Here is a 23151-nt window from a genome sequence, read left to right as displayed (position 1 = left end):
TGAAGCATTATTTTATTCATATATTTGCCTTTACATAAGATATATAAAATATATATGTATATATACAATAAACAAATCCAAGGAATTTTCATGGAATCTCAGGAATTTTTGAAGCTCATCTGAGAAATTTAAAATATTGAGAGTGGAAGCAGTGGATCACGTACTGTACAGAACAAGGATTAGACATACCTGTTGTCCTGGTACGATTGGTGTTCTTTTTGTTACGTTGTTATTAAACTCTCTGCAGAGTCTGCACTAAAATAGATAGTCGAACATTGTATAGTTTTATTACTTTGCTGTAGTGTATTTTGGATGGAACACAACATACAAAAAAAAGAGGTAAGACTTAGTATGAGACGATACTATGTCTCAATGACATGTCCGTAACTTATCTCGGGTCAGACTAGGATCTGGTTAATTACTGTACCTAGTGCAGTATCGGGACTTCGGGAGACTATTTTTCATTGTTTTTAATTGGAAATAACTCAGTTGGTGAACTGATAACTTTTCATGTGTAAATATTTAGTTTTTAAGTAATGGCCCATTACCCCTATTTCTCCTCCTTCAGTATTAACACCCCACGGTGGGCTGGGTTTTGAGGAGAGTGTGGGGTTAAAATAAACAAGCATTTTACCTGTTTTGTTTGTTTTAGATAAATTTATAGTAGTTCACACAACTGTTAGAAAGTCAAAAATTTGTTTGGAATTATTGCGTTTACACACCGTTCATTCTTACCACTAATCTATTATCATATTCGAATAAGACGTCTAATTATAAGATAATTTTCATCTATTACATTACCGGCGGAAATGTATAATAACGGAGATAGCTTTTCCCCCCAAAATTCTATTTCCTTCCATTAACCTCCCGCCACTATCGTGTGCCTCTCACCCAACACTGCGTGTCTCTCATCTCCTTCATAAATCATTATGCACATGCGTACTCGTACACGTCACGTGGCCAATCAAAAGCGTTTTTTCTTTTGGAACCAATTAAAATGATTTTGGGTTTAAATCAGAGTATATTTGGCTCAATCAAAATCGAGTTTTATTTTGGGTCTCATATTTTGAAATTCAAGTTCAGTTCCGACCATGGAAGTCTGCGATGGATGTCACTTAAAGTATATAGAACTGATTGCGAGTTTTTTGAAAAAAAAAAAAAACGTAGAAACTATAGCATTTTTTCGATCGCATGGTGTTCTTCCAACCTCAGTAAAGTGTCTTAAGAGCAAGACTGAATGTAAATATCGCAAAGACCAACATATGTGGCATGTAAGAATCCCAGAATCCAACGACGAACAAGAACCAGGACAATAAGGTAAGAAATAGGTGATTCCATCATGTAGTGAGAGTCAGTTAAGTTAGGTTAGGTTAGGTTTTTGTTTTTCTAGTGTTTTTTTTTTTATTTTTTAGTCGCTTAGCCACTTTTTTTTCAGGAAACGTCAAACGAAAAAAAATCGCAAAAGAACCCGGCTAATTTCCGCCAAAAATGATGGTCATATTCGGTCTTAACACACACAAATACACTAGAAAAATAAATTTTTTACTTGCTCAAAGTGAACGGTGTGACAATGCAAATTTACCCAATGTTTTTCTAGTGTTTTGTGTGTGTGTGTGTGTGTGTGTTTTGATTGGTTCTGACCTTGATTTCCGTCGGAAATTGGCTGTTTTTTTAGTTATCGCCCTGTTCCACCCCCAACAAGGGATACACCCCCATTTCGTCACCAATCCGGTTCGTCACCAACCTGGTTCATCACGGTTCCATGACAAAACCCCAACGGGGTTGTCATTTATCAACACTTACCTAAGCTAACCTAACCTTACCTAACCTAACCTAAACATAAGTGTTTTATTTTATATTATATATATGAGACGGATTTTGTCCGTTGGGGTTTTTTACGGTCACCGTTCGTCATCAACCTGGTTCGTCACCAGAAACCCATTTCGTAACCAATATCAAATCTGTTTCGTCACCACTATCAGTTGCTGGTATTAGTGACAAATTGCAAGTTATTATTTTACACGAATAGAAATTACACATGTATACAGACGATTCGAGAATTATTGTGTTATTATTATCTATGAATATTATTTACTAAGGAAAACTATTAAACATTGGTAAATAAACAAAATACAGAACATATGAAGAATTATTATTATACCTGAATATTAAATTTAATAAAGAAAACGATTAAAACATTTGGAAATACACTAAACAAAATGCAGAACAAATGAAGAATTGTTGTTATTATTACTTTTATCTTCTTCACCATTGACTGGCTCGTTAGCTGCTTGGGCGATGAGTCACATCTCTGTTACGCACTTGGCAACTACTGGGCATGCACCGGCTCCTGAATGTACCTGAACCTGCTCCAGTGTTGGTCAAGTCTTGTCTTGAAAGAGCTCACACTCGGTGCCATCACAACATTTTCTGACATCTTTCCAAGAGTTCACAACTCTCACTCTGAAAAAGTTAGCCCTCACAGTTTTCTGGACCTGCGGCTTCTTCAACGTTGAACTGTGACCCCTTGTGAGGCGAGCGTCTGCCAGCTCCAGGTAAGGACACTCGACTGAGTAGTGCCCCTTGAGATGCTTATACACCTAATTAGGTCACCCCTTGCCCGTCTGTAGTATAAGCTAGGCAAGTTCAGGTGCTCCAATCTGTTAGGGTAGTTGAGGTGCTGAAGTGCTGGCACCAGTCTGGTGGCCCTCCTTTGAACATTTTCAACCAACTGACAGCCCCTAGCTTATCTCGGGGACCAGACGGGGTGACAGTATTCCAGATGGGGAAGCACTTCTCTCTTGAAGATCGTTATGAGGGACGGACCGTCTAGATATCTGAATGACCTTATAAGACCCAATAATTTATTTGCCTGATTTACCTTCTTCTTGCAATGGCCCGAGAACTTCAGCTCATTGTCAACAGACACACCTAGGTCCTTCTCACATTCAGTCTCAATGAATATTAATTATTTAATAAAGAAAACTATTAAAATTTTGGTAAATAAACAAAATATAGAACAAATGAGGTGATTTGGGATTTTGGCACAAGTGCGTAAACCACCGAGCAGCAAACAACAATCTTGCTCTATACCACCTTGTCCCTCTTCTTCACACAGAAGTCTCAATGGTTGATTTGCAATTACAGCTTGTTGCTGAGCACAAGCTAAAATTGTGCACAAGAAAAGCAAATCATGACTAACAAGCCCGTCTCTGGAAGCTGTGGGATGAATATGAAGAAAATATATTACCACTTCTAATTTCCTGAAAATTGTCAGTGTCTTCTTCCAAGCTTGCATGAGTAAAAACAATATTTTTATTTAATTTTTACTTTTAGTCTTTCACATATTGTTGAAGTGAGGCATACTAACATTGTTATTATTTTTGTTTCATTTTAGTCTTTCATAAATAGTTTAAGTGACATGCTTGCATGAGTAATAACGTTTTTATGTTTTTTTTCGTCTTTAATAAATTGTCTTTGTGACATTCTTGCATGATTCAATGTATTGCTGTGCCAAGGCATAATTTCATAATATAATTGTGTAAACTAGGTGTTTTAATTCCTTTCTATCCCAAGCAACAATTATTTTTGTGCATATATTGATGTATTAATTATGTAAGAATTTTCTGGAAAGAATTGCACTTGAAATGGTGATAGAAATTAATGCGGTGACGAAACGGGTAAAAGCAGTGGTGACGAAATGGTCCCGACAAGATAGGGGATCCTGTTGGGAACCTGGGTTTTGGGTGGGGGAGAGAATCAAGCATTTTCCGACCAAAATCATGGCCAAGTGAATACAAAGCTCCAAAAACACTAGAAAAACATATAACCTAACATTTTTTAGATGACCTAACCTGACCTAACCTAACTCTCACTGTGTTTTTACGTAACCAGACTCTCAGCATATGAAGGAATCACTGTTATAGAATTATATAGAGAACGATTTGGCATGCGCTATCTCCTTTATTATATGTTTCCGACGGTAATGTAATAGAAGAAAATTATCTTAAAATTAGACATCTTTTTCGAATATTGTAATAGATTTGGGGTAGGAATGTTGTGTGAACTACTATAAAAATATATTATTATTTATTTTTTCAATTTATAGGGCTAGGATAATTATTGAAGACTGACCCACCCCTGACTTCATAAAAAACAAATTTAAAAACTCCAATTTCACTATTTTTTATAGTGGACACTGGTGTAGTTTTGGTAAATGGGCTAATTTGATGACTAACTCACTGACACGTGATTTGTTTTGGTGTTTATATTCCCACTATATTTTCATTAGTGAGTTCTGATATCATAATCCTTTTTGGGGGGAAATTTCTTCCTTTGGTAGATAATTAGGCAACTTGGCATGCACTACTTTGTCATTTTCGGCAGTGATGCGGCGGTACACAGCCAATCGTCTCCAATTGATGCCAGTTGCCAGTGTATGTTTACAAGCCACATGGACTGGATGGCTACTCTTACATTTCTGTTTAATATGCCGGGGGGGGTCTGGAGGGTGGAGCCTTACGGTTCGGTAGGTTTCTTTGGTTAGGTTGGTGAGGTCTGACAACGTTTCTGCTGCTTGTTTTTCTTATCAACTAAGGTTAGGTTCTGTTTAATTTAGAAATTACCACTTTTCAACACATTTGCCAACACTACGACAGTGTCCACCAAAACACACAGTGAAAATGCAGAAGCATTGATAGAAGACCTCACCAACCTAACCAAAAAACCTACCTAATCTTACCTAACTTCCTAGCCGTGAGACTCCACCCTCCTGGCATATTAAACAGAAAGAATTTACTATGATATGGTGTAATTTAAAATTTTTTTGTAGAAGTGTGTGCAGCCACCCAGACAGTGTGGCTCATAAACATACAGTAAACCCTCGATAACTCAGAATTTCGTATAACTCGGCATGGATATGCTCTTGGATTGTATTAGTATAACTCGGGAAATACCGAGTTATATAAAATTATCTGGGAAAATCTTGCCATATCTGACCACCTGTGTCAACTACCTTGCCTCTGTGTCACCTACTATGATGCTTTACTCTTCGCCTGCAGTGCTGGTCAGTTTTACTTTTTTACATTAAGTAATTACATGTACACAAACATGGGTGAATAATTTGTTATTGTTTTAATTTTTTAAGAGGGGGAAGTGCCTCGATAAGTTGGAATTTGGGATAACTCAGCAAGGCCAGAGTCCCATATGTGCTGAGTTATCAAGGATTTACTGTACACTGGCGACTGGTGTCGATCGGAGATGATTGGCTGTGTACCGCCACATCACCAATGAGAAAGGTAAAGTAGTGCATGCCAAGTTGCTTAATTATCTACCCAAGGAAGCAAAATCCCCCTCCCCCCCCCCAAAAAAAAAATTAAATATTATCATATCAGAGCTCACAGATTAAATAAAGTAAGAATATAAACATCAAAACAATTAATGTGTCGGCGGGTTAGTCGTCAATATTAGTCAGGACTAATATTTTTTCATTGTTCTCGGCAAATGTAGGAAACAAGTTACACTTTAGTTAGGTTTTCATTTTTGAACATGTCAAAATATGTTTACTGTTGGATACTCTGTAGTTTCGTTTTTTAATGAAAAAAAGTAACCTATCTTAACCCAGCCTAAGCTAACTTTACCTAATCCAACCTAACCTAATCCAGCTCCAGCTAACATAAACCAACACAACCTCACCTAATCCAGCTCCAGCTAACATAAACCAACACAACCTCACCTAATCCAGCTCCAGCTAACATAAACCAACACAACCTCACCTAATCCAGCTCCAGCTAACCCAACCCAACCTAACCCACCTGTTATTGTTTTAGTTTCGGTCATCTGGGGAATCTTAGGAACTTGACTATTGAAATCAGTAGTTAAGAGAATTCTAAAACACTTTACTTTTATGACTTGCATATGGCAGAGGGATAGGGGGTGCGGAGCCCCGCAGTTAGGAGGTTAGGTCAGGTCATTTGTGAGGGAAACGTCATAGAAGAAAAGTGTCTTAGAATTGTCTAAACTACTTATTTCAAAAGTCAAGTTCCTAAGATTCCCTAGATGACCAAAAATAAAACAATACCAGGCTGCTTAGGTTAGGTTTGTGTTGGGTTAGGTTCTCACATCAAGTTTTATTCATTATTTAAGCAAATATATGAACATTTGGAAACTTCTCATGATCTAAAATAATGATGAATAGTTTATTATTATAAAAATGTTAGCTTAGGTTTGTTTAATATTTAACCTGGCAGTGATACAGCCAAAAATATATCCACCAGTCACAATCACAATTACATACAGCCTTACTTTACCAAGTACAGTACAGTATTGCCACGTAAAATTGCGAGTATGAGGTCCAGGTTGAGGTCGCTGGATCTCTGGATGAATGTACATTACTGGTATTTTGTTTATTTGCAATATACTGGATTGTACATATACAGAGATGTTTGCATAAATAAATACTGCTCCTTGCAAGATGACTACAGTGACCCCTCAGTTAACGAACTCAATCCGTTCCAGAAGGTTGTTCGTTAACCGAAAAGTTCGTTAACCGAAACCATTGTTTCAATGGGTTTTTGGGTAATTGGTTCCAGCTCACCGAAAATTTCCCAAATTCAACAAAAATGGTAGAAAAGTTCACTTACTTTGAGGTGTGTATGTAGAAGGCTCCTGGATGATGATGATGATGATGGGAATTAGAATGGGGGTGGAGGAGAAGGAAGAAGAGAAGGCATTGGGGTGGAAGAGATTTCACCCCATGGCACCATTTCACCCATAAAATTTTAGTTCTCTTGGTGTATTTCAAGATTATTTTCTTTAAATCAACACTGCACTGCATTATATATTGTCAATATGTAAAATATATTTCAAAATGACCAATAATTTGCTTGGAAACACAGAAAAAAGCGTTTAGTTGAAGAGAGTCTCAAGCAAGGTGTTACCTCCACTGAAAACAGAGAGAGACTAACGCCTGTCTGGTGTGTTAACAGGCTGGATGGCACGCCAGAAACTAGTTTCTTTACCTTCAATTATGTTCAATAATTGTTAAAATGACTAAAGAAAGTTAATATTAAACTTTTAAAATTATTGAATAGTATAAACTTCTTGATATTTACAAAAATAGTAAGGAATTTAAGCCCTAAAACCGATTACTGTATTGGCGGACTGATACTAAAGCTGGTTGCCCGGCCAGTGCAAGCGAAAACATGTTGAGGTCGGTTCGTAAGAAATTCGTTAACCGAATTTTTTGTTCGTTAACCGAATTGAAGATCCTTATGGAAGGCAGTTTGTTAACCGAAATTTCGTTAACCGAGGCGTTCGTTAAACGAGGGGTCACTGTAGTTTAGACTTGGGAGAAACTTTCCCCAATACATTGGAAAATTTCAGTCTTACTTTACTTTTACTTTTATCCTCTTCGCCACTGATCGGCTCGTTAGCTGCTTGGGCGATCGGTCACGTCTCTGATTACTTTTCCTTTTCATTTATCTACTTCACCAAAAGATCGGCTCGCTAGCCGCCTAGGCGATCGGTCATGTCTGTCACGCACTGTTGGCAAATACTGGGCATGCACCGGCTCCTGAATGTACTTGAACCCGCTCCAGTGTTGGTCAAGTCTTGTCTTGAAAGAGCTCACACTCCGTGCCGTCACAACACTCTCTGGTAGATTGTTCCAAGAGTTTACACCCCTCACTACGAAAAAGTTCTTGGCAGTGACACCGCTCCAATCACACCTTGCATGCCTGTATCAGAATTTTATATATATATTTATTGAACCATTCTTTTAGGTAATTTTTTATTTTTAACTTAAATTTATAGTTTCTGGTATGGTACTGTATAAGCATTTCTTAAATTTTTTCATAAAAGAATTGAATCCCCATCATTATATGGTGTCAAAATATTTTGTTTAAGGATTTTTTATTGAAACAGCCTTGGGGAGAATTTATTCAGGATCATTATGGTATAAAATTCATCTCTAACACAATTAGAACAGATGTAAGCAAAGTTTATATGCAGTGCCGGATTAACCATGAGGCACTTGAGGCACTGGCCTCAGGCCCCCCGACTCTAAGGGGCCCCCAAATCCAAACATTCTCGAAGTTGAAGCATATAAAACATGAACTTCGTTCAACGATGTCCTAGCAATGTCTCAATTTTCTGTCTCTTATGAACATTGAATGCGTTATTTTGCAGAATCTTAATATTGATGAAATCATTGATAAATTTGGGTATATTTTTTTCTTGCTATATACAGTATATATATACACCTTGAGGATAGGGGGCCCCAAGTTGATCTGTGCCTCAGGCCCCTATTAAGCTTAATCCGGCCCTGTTTATATGTACACATTTTTGCTAGCCATAAATATTTTCGCTTGTGTTCACGATCTAAATATAATGGGAGAGTGTTAGTCAGAGCCAGATGAGATGCATACAGGTAGTTTAGACTCTCTTAGACACTCGGAAAACTTTCCCCAGCACTCTGAATCATTATGGGGACGTGGGATAGTGTCTGCCCATGCGAGATATTTAATTTAAATTCTTGGATGCTTTTTCTATTACCCCAAAAAATTTGGGATGTGGGATGTTTTTCGACACCATTTTTTTTATGTTGATTACTTGCAGTTCTATTCATTTTCTTGTGCAAATGCTCAGTTTCCTTGATCTAGGCAAGTTAAGATATAGGTTAGGTTTGGTTTAGTTAAGTTAGCACTTGATTTCAACCATTTTCATATTTCTCCACAACATAATACAGACGCTATCCACTAATAAAATAAGTGAAAACTGTGTATTTTTAAACCCATTTTCAATGAAAAACGGCGGACAGTCATATCTCGAATAATTACCGGGATTTTTTCCTGGTTTGAGAGCGTTGTCTTGTTACCCGGAGATTTCTCATTCCTAGAAAAGTTTGCACCAATTGTTCTGGCTAATGGGGAGATTACAGGACGATCAACTTACTAACATTCTTGATCTTTGTTTTACCTCTAACTCCTCACACTATTCATACTCAATTTCTGCCCCCCTAGGGTCTTCTAATCACAATCTTATTTTTATTAAATCAAAATGGGCACGACCACCTTCCCCACCCCCCCTCCAAACGCCAACTATGGTACTATTGAAGGGCAAACTGCCGAACCTTGTTAGAATTCTTCTCCGACTTTCCTTGGGGTGAATGTTGCTTTTCCACCCAGGATGCCTCGGTATGTGCTGATAGCATTGCTGGGGTTATACAGGGTGGTATGAGTGCATTATTCCATCTTCTACCAAAACTTTCACTTAACAATCATGGTTTGATTGCTCCTGTTCTCTTGTATGTAGGGAGAGAGAGAGGGTGTATCAAGTTATGAAACTACCTGTATCTCCTTCTGTTACCCACTCCTCTTTCATTATTTCTAGGAATCGTTGTAAGGTTATTCTTCATAGGACCAGGCGGAATTTTATAAAAAGAAAGACCGCTGTCCTGGCTAACTCTTCTTCTAGTAAATCCTTCTTGTCCTTAACCAAAAACATCTGCAATAACTTCTGCACTCCCTCTTCCGACCTCCCCCTGATAAAGCTAATCTCTTTGGCACCTTATTCTCCTCTAACTCCACCTTAGACGATTCCAATTCTACCCCCTCCTACTCCTGCTCCTCCTACTGAACCTATGCACTTTCCTATAATCTCCACTCGTAGGGTTGCTGGTGTGTTATCCAATCTGGAAGTGAGTAAGGAGCATGACCAGACGGAATACTCCCTCGTGTTCTGAGGGAGTGTTCTGAAATTCTGGCCCCTGTGCTTGTTTGCCTATTTTGCCTTTGCCTCAAAACCCAAACTTCTCCTTCTTCTTGGGGTCATGCCTTGGCTTAGCCCATCCCGAAGAAGGGTGACCATTCTAATCCCTTTAACAATCGCCCAATTGCCCGAACTTCATCCCTCTATATTTTCGAAACTATCTTACTCTCATTTTCTCCATCACCTTGAACGCTCCTCTCTTTTGTCGGATCACCAGTATGGCTTTTGCCAGGCGAGATCTACTGGTGATCTGCTCTCCTACTGCACCCATCATTGGTCATCTTCTCTTAGGGATTATGGGGAAACTTTCGTCATGGCCCTCGACATCTCCAAAGATTTTGACAGGGTATGGCACAAGTCTTTGCTTTCTAAACTTCCCCACTTTTTTCTCTAATTTCTAGCTTCCTTGAGAACCTGTCCATGGCAGTAGTTGTTGAGGGATCGACCTTTTGCTCTTTCTTTACCAATAGTGGTGTCCCACAGGGTTCTGTTCTTTCACTTACTCTCTTCCTTCTTTTTATCAATGATTTTCTTCACACTACGACTAATTCTATCCATTCTTACGATGATGATTCTACTCTTCACTCTTCTTCACATTTTTCCCTTCTCCCTAATTCTCAAACTAGATCTGTTTCTAGAGCATCTGACTTTCTGCTTCATTTACACACAATTGCTTGGTCTCAATTATTTCTCTTTCTATTAACAACACAACATACATATAATGTTTCTCACTTTTGATTTTTTTTCATTTTTATATTTCTATATGGTTCTTTGTTATTATTACAGTGATCCCTTGGTTAACAAGCGCCTCGGTTAACGAATTACCTTCCATAAGATTCTTAACTTCGGTTAATGAGCATTCCCTCGATTAATGAATTCCTTAAGAGCGCCCTCCACATGTTTTCGCTTGCACACTTGCTGTCATATTAGTCCGCCAATACAGTAATCGGTTTTAGGGCTTAAATTCCTTACTATTTTAGTAAATATCAAGAAGTTTGTACTATTCAATAATTTTAAAAGTCTTATATTAAAATTGTTAGTCATTTTAACAATTATTTAACATAATTTAAGTATTGTACAGGGAAAAGAGTTTTTAGCACGCCAAACAGCCTGTCAACACACAATACAGGCGTCAGTCTCTGTGTCTTTTCGGTGGAGGTAACATCTTGCTTCAGACTCTCTTCAACATAAATGCTTTTTTTCTGTGTTTCCAGTCAAATTATTGGTCATTTTGAAATTTATTTTACATATTGACAATATATAATGCAGTGCAGTGTTGATTTAAAGAAAATAATCTTGAATTACACCAAGTGAACTAAAATTTTATGGGTGAAATGGCACCATGGGGTGACTTCTCTTCCACCCCAATGCCTTCTCTTCTCCCTTCTCCACCCCCATTCTAATTCCCATCATCATCCTGGAGCCTTTTACATACACACCTCAAAGTAAGTGTACTTTACTACCTTTTTTGTTGACTTTAGGCAATTTTTGGTGAGCTGGAACCAATTACCCAAAAACCCATTGAAACAATGGTTTCTGTTAACGAATTTTTCGGTTAACGAGCAACCTTCTAGAACGAATTGTGCTCGTTAACCAAGGGACCACTGTACAGTCAACCCTCACTTTACGCGGTTAATATAACCCACAGGGTACTTGCGGAAAGTGAGAAACGCGTAAAGTGAACAACATAACATATGGGATTAATTGAAATAGAGACCGGGCCGACCCCCAAACTCCACTTTTTGACGACACACAACTATGTTGTAGTAAAAATTTTATCTTAACTTTATGATGGTATGCACAAACAATTAATATAGAAGAGGTTAGGTTAGGAAAAATAAAGGTTAAGTTAGAAAAAATAAAGGTTAGGTTAGGAAAACTAAAAGTTAGGTTGAACACTTACGTTAGTAGACGAGATGGGTCGGCATACGGGGATGGAGGCTGGTTCCGAGGCAGAGGGCAGGCTTCTGGCCCTCAGGTGAGTCACCATCACTGTCATCCACACTTGTCAGGGCCTCCCTGACAAATCCCTCAAAGTCATCTTCACTGTCTCTACCTCTGTCACTGACTTGGGCTGGCTGTGGTGGGTTGCAGGCGAAGAACTCTGTTATGCTTTGCTGACGGCTGGTGTTTATGTTGCCGTGATAAACCTTGAAGTAGGGCTCTATAGTCTGCAACAGCTGGGTAGTGAATATTTCATACCTGTTTGCGTCAGGGTCGTCGGAAAGGAGGAGCTTGATTTTCTCAACACACTAGATGGCACCCCTAACATTACTATGGGATAAGCGGTGTTCTTCTTGGGATGACGCACCACCTGCCTCTTCACTGACGTCATCATCATCTACCATCTCGTCGGTAGTCACATCAGGATCTCTTATCACCTCCAGGATGTCGTCGTTGGTGGTCTCGGAGAAGCCTGCAGCTGTAACACTCTGCGCAGCTTCTCTGGCAAGGTCCACTGCTACTGCAACAGTCTGAACATCACCGGTCACAGATTGACTCTGCCTTACGCCCGGAATGCCTTGCAACACATGTCTCCATGCGTGACGAACAGTTGCTACAGACAGCTGATCCCATGCCTCCACCAAGAAGTCCACAGCTTTCTTGAAGTTGAATATTCTCCAGAATTGTTTGAAAAGTATTTTTTGCTCTGCCAACTGTTGATCCTCGTCGTCTTCGCTCTTGCTATCGGTGGTGGTGTCACTCAGGTTACGCAACTCTTCCCTGGTGTTGGCGTAGTCTTTCAGGAGCTTGAATTTTTTTGTTGAGAATGCAGCTTTTACATTACAGATTAACTCTTGGTCCATGAGCTGTAATATAGACGTAGTGTTGGGAGGAAGGAAGACCACTTTTACGTTGGGGTGACGATCTAACAGTAGGGGCGAGTGTCCTGGTGCGTTGTCCAGCAGCAACAAAATCTTGAATGGCACATTCTGTTGCTCACAGAATTTCTTTACATCAGGAACGAAACAGTCATCAAACCAGGAGAGGGACAGTGTAGAGAACATCCACGCCTTACGTGAGGTCAGCCAGTGGACATTTAGTTTGTTCATGTCCATGCTCTTGTAGGCGTGCGGGCTGTGTGGATCACCGATAACTTGAGCTTACAGGTACCGGAGGCATTGGTGGTAAACAGGACGGTGATGCGTTCCTTCTGCATCTTCGGGCCCCGAATCTTGCTGGCATTCTTCACACGAAGGTCTTGGAAGTTAGTTTTTTCCAAAAAAGACCAGATTCGTCCATATTAAACACCTGGTCGTCGGTGTACTGTCCTTCCTCCATAATCTCACGTAAAAACGGAGGAAATTCCCTAGCCGCAGCACGGTCAGCACTAGCTTCTTCACCACCAATGTTTATATTGGTGATCTTAAACCTCTGTAACCACCCAGAGGAAACATTAAAGGGTTTGGGCTCTGTAATTCCCATCTTTCGTGACACTGCAGCATACAGTTCACGTGCGTACTCCTTAACAGAGCGCGTGTCAACCGCCATGTTCCGTCGCGCCTGACGCACCAAGTAGCTCACAAGTAATTTTTCTGTCTTGAGAAGCACCTGGTTGTGGAAATACTTGATCATAGAAGCACCTGTAGACTTTGTGATCTTCATGTGCTCCTTTATCTTGGCTGCATCCTTCTGTATCGTCCGGATCGTAGATTCGTTCACACCATGCTAGCGCGCCAAATCAACCTGTCTTGTTCCTTTCTCTAACTCTTGGATGATCTTGTACTTCACCTTGTAGCTTAAAGAACGTCGTGTCTTCTTGGGCTTAGGGCGGCTGGGTCCAGGCAAGGAAAGGTTTCTCTCTGGGGGCGGTGGTCCGGCGGAAGCCATTTTACAGAACAATGGATGCACGATTACACGGTGTGGCCTGGAGGGATGAAACTGCCGCGGCTAGGTCAAGCGTCGTCTTTCCTCCCTCCCTCCCTCCCCCGGGTGGACACATCATATTACTTTAAACCAATTACAGCTTGCAGCGGAGGGAGGTAGGGATGCATGGCCAATCACAGTCCGATACGTCATATGACGTCAGTGATAACGCAACAGAGACATGCACTGCGCAACCTTACCGCGTGGCTTGCCCAGGCGGAGTCGGAGGAGGGAGGAAGCGGGAGCAGGCGGGTGGGGCGAATCTAAAAATTGCGTCGAGCCGGACACTCTCCGCGTAAAGCCGTACACGCACCGCGGAATGTGAGCATCCTGGGTTCCGGCAGGGTACCGCTTAAACGTGGAAACGCGGAATGTGGGACCGCGTAAAGTGAGGGTTGACTGTACTGTATTATTATAATTTTTATTTTGTTTTATTTTCAATTTTGTATTTTATATTATAATTTTATTTACTATGAATATTATTATTATTATTACTGTATTGTTATTTGCATTATTATTATTATTATTATTATTATTATTATTATTATTATTATTATTATTATTATTACCCCCCAGGCCCCGATGTGGGTCAGTGACCTGTGCCCGGGTGGGCTAATCCCCGTAAAAAAAAAAAAAAAAAAATTACACTTTCCAAATTAGATGATCTCTCACCAATCACATTTCAGGATGCAAAAGTTCTAAAATAGATTTGCTAGGCCTCACCATTTCCTCAAATATGTCATGGAAGCCACACATCCACAACATTGCTAAAGCTGCCTTCTGAAAGCTGGGAATGCTGTACAGATGCTACTTCACTCCTGAGCAGATATTTCAAGTTTATAAGGGATTCATTCATCCTAACTTGGAGTATTGCACTCTTATCTGGGGTGGCACTTCCTCTCTCCAACTGTTAGATTGGGTAGAATCAAAGGCATTTCATCTTATTAACTCTCCTCCTTCAGTTGATAATCTCTCTTCCCTTTCTCTTTGCCACAATGTTGCTTCACTCTCTCTTTTACAGGTATTTAATGGGCAATGTTTGGTGGATTTGGCATCCTGTGTACTGCCGGCAAGGCCGTGGGCTCGAAACACTCGTCTTACCCACGGTGCCCACTCGTTCTGTGTGGATGTCGGTCACACTAGAATAACCCGTTATAGTACTTTCTTCCTTCCTCACACAGTGAAACTGTGGAATGCTCTGCCTTCTTATGTGTTTCCATACTCATACAATCCGTCTCACTTCAAAAAGCTGGTTTTCGGCATCTTCGTGGTGTAGATTAATACAATCTTTTTCTTTTCTAGTTTTAATTTATTTTTATTCGTATATTTTGGCCCCGTTGTGGGTCGGTGACCTGTGCCCGGGTGGGCTATTCCCCGTTAAAAAAATATAATCAACAAGTATAGTACAGTATTCTAAATCTGAAAATATTTAAATTATTATTTCTTAATATTAATGTAAATAATAATTCAACCATATATTTTTGTTAATTTTACAATGACAGCTACTGTACCATTTTTTAAAAATATTTATTCACTTGGGAAATTCTTTCTATGGGAGACTGGGCTCTGAACACTGTTCCCATTATACTGCCAAATTCTGGGGTCACTAATTCTAAGGGGATAACTTAACTCTATTCTTAATTTTAAGGTCGCTGCCACCAGACCCCCTCTGGACAGTATGTAGCTCGTCAGGTAGCGGGCAGAGTGAACCAGGCATTGGGTTGGGTTTTTCATTGACCAAATCGATACGGGAAAGAAGGATGAAACAATAACATGTCTTAACGAATTTATTCCTTATAAAACATATTGCATCCCGTCAAAATACAAGAAGAGTTGGCCTTCCTCAGGAGAACAACTATGATTTTAGTTACACTGCCCAACAACAGATGTCTTACATTAATTGCAATCATTGACCTCCTTACCTCGGTCATTCCTTCTCAGTATAACATCACCTGGTACATTACAAAAAGAGTTGGTCTTCATCAGGAGAACAACTATTATTTTCATTACACTTCTCTTGATGAGCAGATGGGATACTTCCCAGTTAATCATACCAGTATTGGTTCTCAAGTATACAGTGATTTTCTCCTATCCTGGGTGGTGATATGTAGGGTAACCACAGATTCACAGTGGAGGTGCATGACCACTGTGAGCAAACGCGCCCCCCATGGTGCGTCCCTCACAGGGGAGGTAATGGCTGACGCTTGGTACCTGTGTTGGGAGAAGTCGAGGCATCACTAAGAATAGTGCCTGAGGGGCTTTCATCACCACACACTAGTACACTATGACTTCACTTTATAATATCAGGCAAGGTTTTAAGATGTAAAAACTGCTAGATAAGTCTTTTTAGGGCTGAATAAAGCTTGATGAAGGGCACTGACCTGTGTTGGGAGAAGTCGAGGCATCACTAAGGGCGGTGCCTCGCGTCTCTCACTGAACCAGGCCTACAGTTTCCAATTTCTAATTTTCACTTTGATTTCTTATGGTTCTCACCTGAACATTTTCCTATCTATTGTGACCTCATGCCTTATAAATACATATCTTAATCCTAAATTACACACTAAGGTAAGGTTCTGGTTTGCTAATTCCTGGGTAAATTCATTGGGTTATAATATCAATACGGTATGCCCGAGTTTTCCAGCGTGGGTATACGTCACACGAGATAACGAGGTGTATTAAGTTCACACCGATGCATACAAGATATTTCCTTTGAAGTATAGTTTCTGGATCACCTCCAACACTTCACATAGGTCTGATACATTTATCCTTTTTCTAAATCAATTTTCTGTATATTTCCATCACCCACCAGTGGGAGCTATGATCACTAATTGTTCACAGACGTCCATAGAATGACCTTCAAACACGATCTTCAATCAGCCCTTATAGTACACTAATCCGTACTGGTTGGACTCTCCCAACCATCTTATAGATACCTTGAGTTCTCCTTAATGCTATGAGTACATACACTTAATATTATATACCCGCACCTGGGTACAATTCATCAAATAAATTCAGTAACATTCAGTAGGTGAGTTATTCTTTATCAGTGTTTCCCGTTTTCTGAGATTCTACAAGCACGGTCTATTTGAATGTTATGTAGCGTAATATGAATTAAAGGGGTTTTTAGGGATGACAATGATGTGCACAGTACACCATGGGTTTTATAGGTAAACTTGGAGTAGTTAACGGAGGAAATTTTCACACTGAATAATAATAATTTATAATAACTTTACTGTATTGTCAGGTTACCGGTACATGTTTTTTTTTTTTTTTTTAAGATAAAAATCTTTCTGGGAGCCAAGAAATGTTGTAGACTGTGAAATAATTGTCAAATATTTCAACTAACTTTTGTATATTTGTAACATTAAAGCTACAATTGCTGAGGTTGGCCATTTACCCTCGGTGTGCTATCCAGTGCCGGATTTAGACCTGTGGAGGCCCATGGGCAGCCTCTTTGTGGAGGCCCCCCTCATTATAACTACCCAAGAGGGTGGGGTGGCGAGTGAAGCCATATGCAGTTATATTGAGGAAATTAGACCATTGAGAAATTTTTAATTAACTGTATATTTATTGATAGTGTACAAATTCCCAACACACACACACACACACACAAAAGTGAGACATGACTGGAGTCATTCATGTGGTTTCAAGTCGACCAGCCCTGATAGATGGTTCATAGGAAAACCAGGTATTCAATTTTCAATTTCAATTTCAATTGTTTATTCCTTGATAGAGGAAGCAGGATCCTAGTGCTGTCACTAGGTACCCCTGTACAATGACACCAGAAGCATCTGGCAAGTGTGACAAGTATATACAGTATAAATATTATAAAGGGGCTTACTAAAGCCTAAGGAAGGAAGGATATTCCTTTAACACATAATCAATGTTATTTACAAAATATCTGCCCAGTATGGGGAGGATCATCGTCTCTCCGTCAGGGGGTCGTGAAGTGGTGGTCCAGCAGGCGTCACGGAAGCGTTGTGTGTGGGGACATCTTAGGAGGAACCAGGTATTCATGAATTTCAAGGAGTAGCTAGCCTAATTTCTATCACGCTTCTTGCTGAACATAGTTTTATGTGATGGAATGGATAAACATGAATTTTAAAGAATGAAAATAAAAATAATCCAAATGAATAAACAAATAAATAAAATATTGTAATATGTGGAGGCCCCTGGGCAGCTGCCCACTTTGCCCACTCCTGAATCCGGCCCTGGTGCTATCGTGTAATTTACCTGGTGTATACAGTGTATGTTATCATTAGGTCAAATAGTTGTTAGTCAATATTAATGAAACATTATATTGAACATTACTTTTCTTAAATTAACATACAAATGGTACATGTGTAATACTTTTATCCTCTTCGCCACTGATCGGCTTGTTAGCCGCTTGGGCGATCGGTCACGTCTCTTTTAATTTATATTCTTCACCAAAAGATCGGCTCGCTAGCCGCCCGGGCGATCGGTCACGTCTCTGTCACGCACTGTTGGCAAATACTGGGCATGCACCGGCTCCTGAATGTACCTGAACCCGCTCCAGTGTTGGTCAAGTCTTCTCTTGAAAGAGCTCACACTCGGCGCCGCCACAACACTCTCTGGTAGATTGTTCCAAGAGTTCACAACCCTCACTCCGAAAAAGTTTGCCCTCACGGTTTTCTGGACTTGCGGCTTCTTCAATCTTGAGCTGTGACCCCTTGTGGGGCGAGCGTCCGCCAGCTCCAAGTAAGGACACTCAACTGAGTAGTGCCCCCTGAAATGCTTATAAACCTCAACTAGGTCCCCCCTTGCCCGTCTGTAGTATAAGCTAGGCAAGTTCAGGCTCTCCAATCTCTCAGGGTAGCTGAGGTGCCGAAGTGCAGGCACCAGTTTGGTGGCCCTCCTTTGAACATTTTCAACCAACTGACAGTCCCTAGCATATCTCGGGGACCAGATGGGGCGACAGTACTCCAGATGGGAAAGCACTTCACTCCTGAAGATCGTCACGAGGGACGAACCGTCTAGATATCTGAACGACCTTCTTATAAGACCCAATAATTTATTTGCCTGATTTACCTTCTTCTCACAATGGCCCGAGAACTTCAGCTCATTGTCAACATACACACCTAGGTCCTTCTCACACACAGTCTCAACTAGTACATTTTCTTCATCCCGTTGGGACATATGATACGCCTAATGATGCTAACATTTATGGTATTTATGTATACTGTACTGTATAACCAGGTTTTATGTAATAATGCTCACATCTCTCTGTAGGCTCATGATGTCGTGGAAAAGTGCAGGTTGCTGTGTAGGCACATAATTTTCACATAACATACTGTACAACTAGTGCATGTGGAGTTATGTTATCACTAATAATACCGTATTTTTCGGCTTAAAAGACTCACTTTTTATGACAAAAATATACCTCGAAAATTACCATGCGTCTTCCAGGATGCTAGTCGATGAGTTGTAGCAGAGGTTTTTGAAATCAGCCCCTACAAAGACTGTTACCTCATTACTGTACTTAACTATTACAAGTATTCTCCATACAGTACTATAAAACTATTGATTTAACTAATATTGTTGATATATTGCAAAAAAAAAAAAAAAACCTTGCTGCTGTGTGGTTTGTTTACTAATGGCAGTGGTGCGGCAGCGCCATCTATTGAGGAATTGCTAAAGGTTGTCTGCTGGTCTCAAATGCAGGAATGTTTGTTTATTTATATGTAGGCTCTCATATTTGGATACCCATTTAGACTGTAAAAACCCCACAAAATTAAAATCTTCCAAATTTAAATACACCTTCGTCATCCAAGTCAAAACACACACACAACAACATTGGCTGTCCTTATGTTTTCAACTTTATTACCACTGGTGGGTAGAATTTTTTTTTATTCAGAAACATTAATTAAAATATATATGAACAGTAAATAAGTGTTGCTTTCATATTCTTATGTACAGTAATGATGATATGTTTTCACATGTGCTCACTTACATACGTGATCTCACTTTTTTTTTACCCTTAATTGTTAGCTACTTCCATTGTTCCATTTATTAACATTAAATAACATTACTTAAAACAACCATACTAATTTTACTACAGCTACAACGAGGGTCTTATTTTCTTCAGTTTTATATGTAGAACCAATCAGTCACTGGTTTTGTAAACAACAAAAACAGTGACGTCTTGTCTCCTCATGTGTTTTAATATTCTTCGTATTATTAATGAATTGTATTGTTCAATTTGCACACATAAACAAGAATTCAATCAAAAAGAAATTCAGAAACATTAATTAAAACATATATGAACAGTAAATAAGTGTTGCTTTCATATTCTTATGTACAGTAATGATGATATGTTTTCACATGTGCTCACTTACATACGCGATCTCACTTTTTTTTACCCTTAATTGTTAGCTACTTCCATTGTTCCATTTATTAACATTAAATAACATTACTTAAAACAACCATATTAATTTTTCTACATTAATTTTAATACAGCTACAATGGAGGACTTATTTTCTTCAGTTTTATAATTATGTAGAACCAATCAGTCACTGGTTTTGCAAAAAACGAGTTGTTTTTTTACTTTTATTTTGTTTTTAAATAAAGATTTTTTGTTTTATATAGGCGTTGATATACATGTTTACATTTGCTTACCTTCTACTGTTGGAAAATATTTCCCGTCGTTGTCATACCGACAAAAACAAGAGAAAGAATGTAAACACTACAGCCCCTTAGATGTGGAGGTGACCAGGTGTATAAAATGAGTGCTGTATTAAAGATTTCACCTTATACAGATTTTTTTATAAATTGATAAAAATGACGACTGATAAGCAGTCTTAAGTGATGATATTCAAAGAGGTGTGTGTACTTGTGCCAAAAGGGCTGTACAATTATCAAGCAACGGTTTCACTGGTGGTTTCACAGGTGTCGGTAGTAGGGAGGTACCGGGCACTACTGCCTGGGAAGATATTGGTAGACCCTGCTGCCATATGGCATCACGAAAATTGTGACCAAGTCCCAGGTTGCTTATCTGACTTTCTGCCTCATTTACACACAATTGCAGGGTCTCAATTGTTTCTCTTACTTTGACAACACAACATACATATACAGTAAAAGTCCAAAAATCCGGATGCCAAAAATCCGGACCACCCGAGAATCCGGACTTTTGGAAAATTAATTATTATTTTTTTTTTTAGCGGGCTTTTGTGTGTATGTGCGCATGCGTGAGCGCCACAGCTGCACAGCGACAACAAGCGACCACGTGGTCTCCACTTTAAAACGAGCAATCAAACTGTGACAACATACCGTATATACTCATCTATAAACCCCCCCTCGTTTATATGTCGACCCTGATTTTTTTACCAAGAAATCGTTAATTTATGATATTCCTCGTTTATAGTTCGACCCACGTTTTTGAGGGTAAGCGAACAACAAAACCTTCAGTAAAAACGCTCTACGTCCTATAAACTGAAACATGAGTGCCCAAGGCAAATTGTTTACCATTTATTATTACAACACTTTACACTGAAACGCGGGTAGTTTCAACAAAAATATTGTATATTTCCATTCAAGTATTTATTCAAGTCAATTAGGAGGGAATATTATTGTAATACAACAGTTTTTTAACTAAACCATTCGAAAAGTGATTACGGTAACATCTTTTGAACGAAAGAAAGCGAGTCATTGTTTTCGTCACGATTTGATCCCACTTTCCACTTTAATACGTACGTCATTTCAACAAAAATATTACATTTCCGTGAATGTATTATATCAAGCACAGTATGAATAGAATATCATTGTAATATAACAGAATTTTAACTGAAAACTATTAAAAAAACGAGTAACATCTCAAGAACATCGGAAGCTTAGGTAAAGTCTTTTGTTTCCGTCATGTATTTTATCCTATTTTACATTGAAATACATCACGTTTCAGCAAAACTACTATTTATTTCCGAGAATATATTCATTCAGGCGCAGTTTAGGTAAAATATACGTGTGATGTAATAGTTTTTTAACTGAAAACGATTCGAAAAACACGTACCCTCTAGCCCTGTTCAAGGAGAGGACTGGGAGAAGCTGTTTGGTGCTGCAGACGATGACAAGGAAAATGATTTTGATGGATTTTAATGAAAACATTCAGAAATATGGTATCGTAATATTTATTCAAGTCAATTAGGATATTATTGTAATACAATACAACAGTTTTTTAACTAAACCATTCGAAAAGTGATTACGGTAACATCTTTTGAACGAAAGAAAGCGCAAGTCATTGTTTTCATCACGATTTTATCCCACTTTCCACTGTAATACGGACGTCATTTTAGCAAAAATATTACATTTCCGTGAACGTATGATATCAAGCACAGTATGAATAGAACAATATTTTGCGTCTTACTTTTTCCATTTACAGATTACTGTACAAGCCCATAATAATGGCTCCTAAAGTAGATAAACTTCGTTGTGTGAAGAGAAAGAAGAACACGTTGAAATTGAGTGACAAACTTGAAATAATTAAGAAACTAGTACGTGGTGTGAGCAATACTGTTCTAATGGAAAATACGACATTGGAAAGTCTACAATTTATGATATCAAAAAGGCAAAGAATAAAATTCTTGAATTCACAGCTTTTTCATTAAAACTGCTCGTTTTGATAAATGAAGCATGCTATATTTGCTAATGAATAAACTATCAAAATGTACCTGTTCATCTCTTCTTTATTCCTCCTTAAATTTTAATTTTAAAAGTACTGCCTGAGAATCGGGAAAATCCGAAAATCCGGACCGACCCAATCCCCAAGCAGTCCGGATTTTTGGACTTTTACTGTATATAAGTGGGGTATGCTATAACGAACTGATCCTACTACGAATATTCCTATAACGAACCGTTTTACCTATAAAATTGAGAATGCTATAACGAACGCAACTCCTACAACGAACGCGGATGAATACGGGACTATTTCGCCTGGCGCATGAATATTGTTGTACCGCGACCCACAACAAGAGCGTCAGGCGCCATCTTTGTCTCATTGTGTAGCCAGTGCACCACTGTTATTGTTGAAATTTCGTCTTTTGATGTGGAAATTCGCGTTTTTTGTATAAATATTTTGTTATACAAGTATACAGTTGTAACAATGAGTCGTCCAAAGCGAGTGAGAAAGCTAATAACCCTTGAAACTAAGAAAGAAATTATAAAGAAACGTGAGAATGGAAGAAGCATTGCGAAACCTAGTGATGAATATGGGATGGCTAAATCGACTACAGTATTACCCCGCCTAACGTGGTTTCACTTAGCGCGTTTTACCATATACGCGGTGCCTCGCCAGAGCTGAACTTTCACTTAACACGGGTTTTTTCCACATATACGCTGTGAGTGTCCGGCTCGAGAGCTATTTTTAGATTCGCCCCACCCACAACCCTGCCTGACTGCCTGTTGTAGCTCATAAAATTCATACAAATTACCCAGCCAGAATATAATTTACATTGCTGGAATTCTTACAATATGATGATCATTTTGAATATAAACATCATAGATTTT

At 39.0% G+C, this 23151-nt stretch overlaps 1 long non-coding RNA gene across 1 annotated transcript in view; it reads left to right on the top strand.

Annotated features, from left to right (window-relative positions):
• The first annotated feature begins 135 nt into the window (after positions 1–135).
• The window catches only part of LOC121853874, a 55117-nt gene continuing 32101 nt past the window's right edge, over positions 136–23151 (top strand). Inside the window, exons 1-2 of the long non-coding RNA XR_006086420.1 lie at positions 136–339; positions 5147–5297. This is a non-coding gene — a long non-coding RNA (uncharacterized LOC121853874). The remainder of the gene's footprint in view (positions 340–5146; positions 5298–23151) is intronic.

Source organism: Homarus americanus, unplaced genomic scaffold (assembly GCF_018991925.1).
Source record: "Homarus americanus isolate GMGI-L3 unplaced genomic scaffold, GMGI_Hamer_2.0 scaffold18703, whole genome shotgun sequence".
Taxonomy (NCBI): Eukaryota; Metazoa; Arthropoda; class Malacostraca; order Decapoda; family Nephropidae; genus Homarus; species Homarus americanus.
Note: the sequence above shows the minus strand (reverse complement) of the source record. Positions and strands in the feature narration are given on the sequence as shown.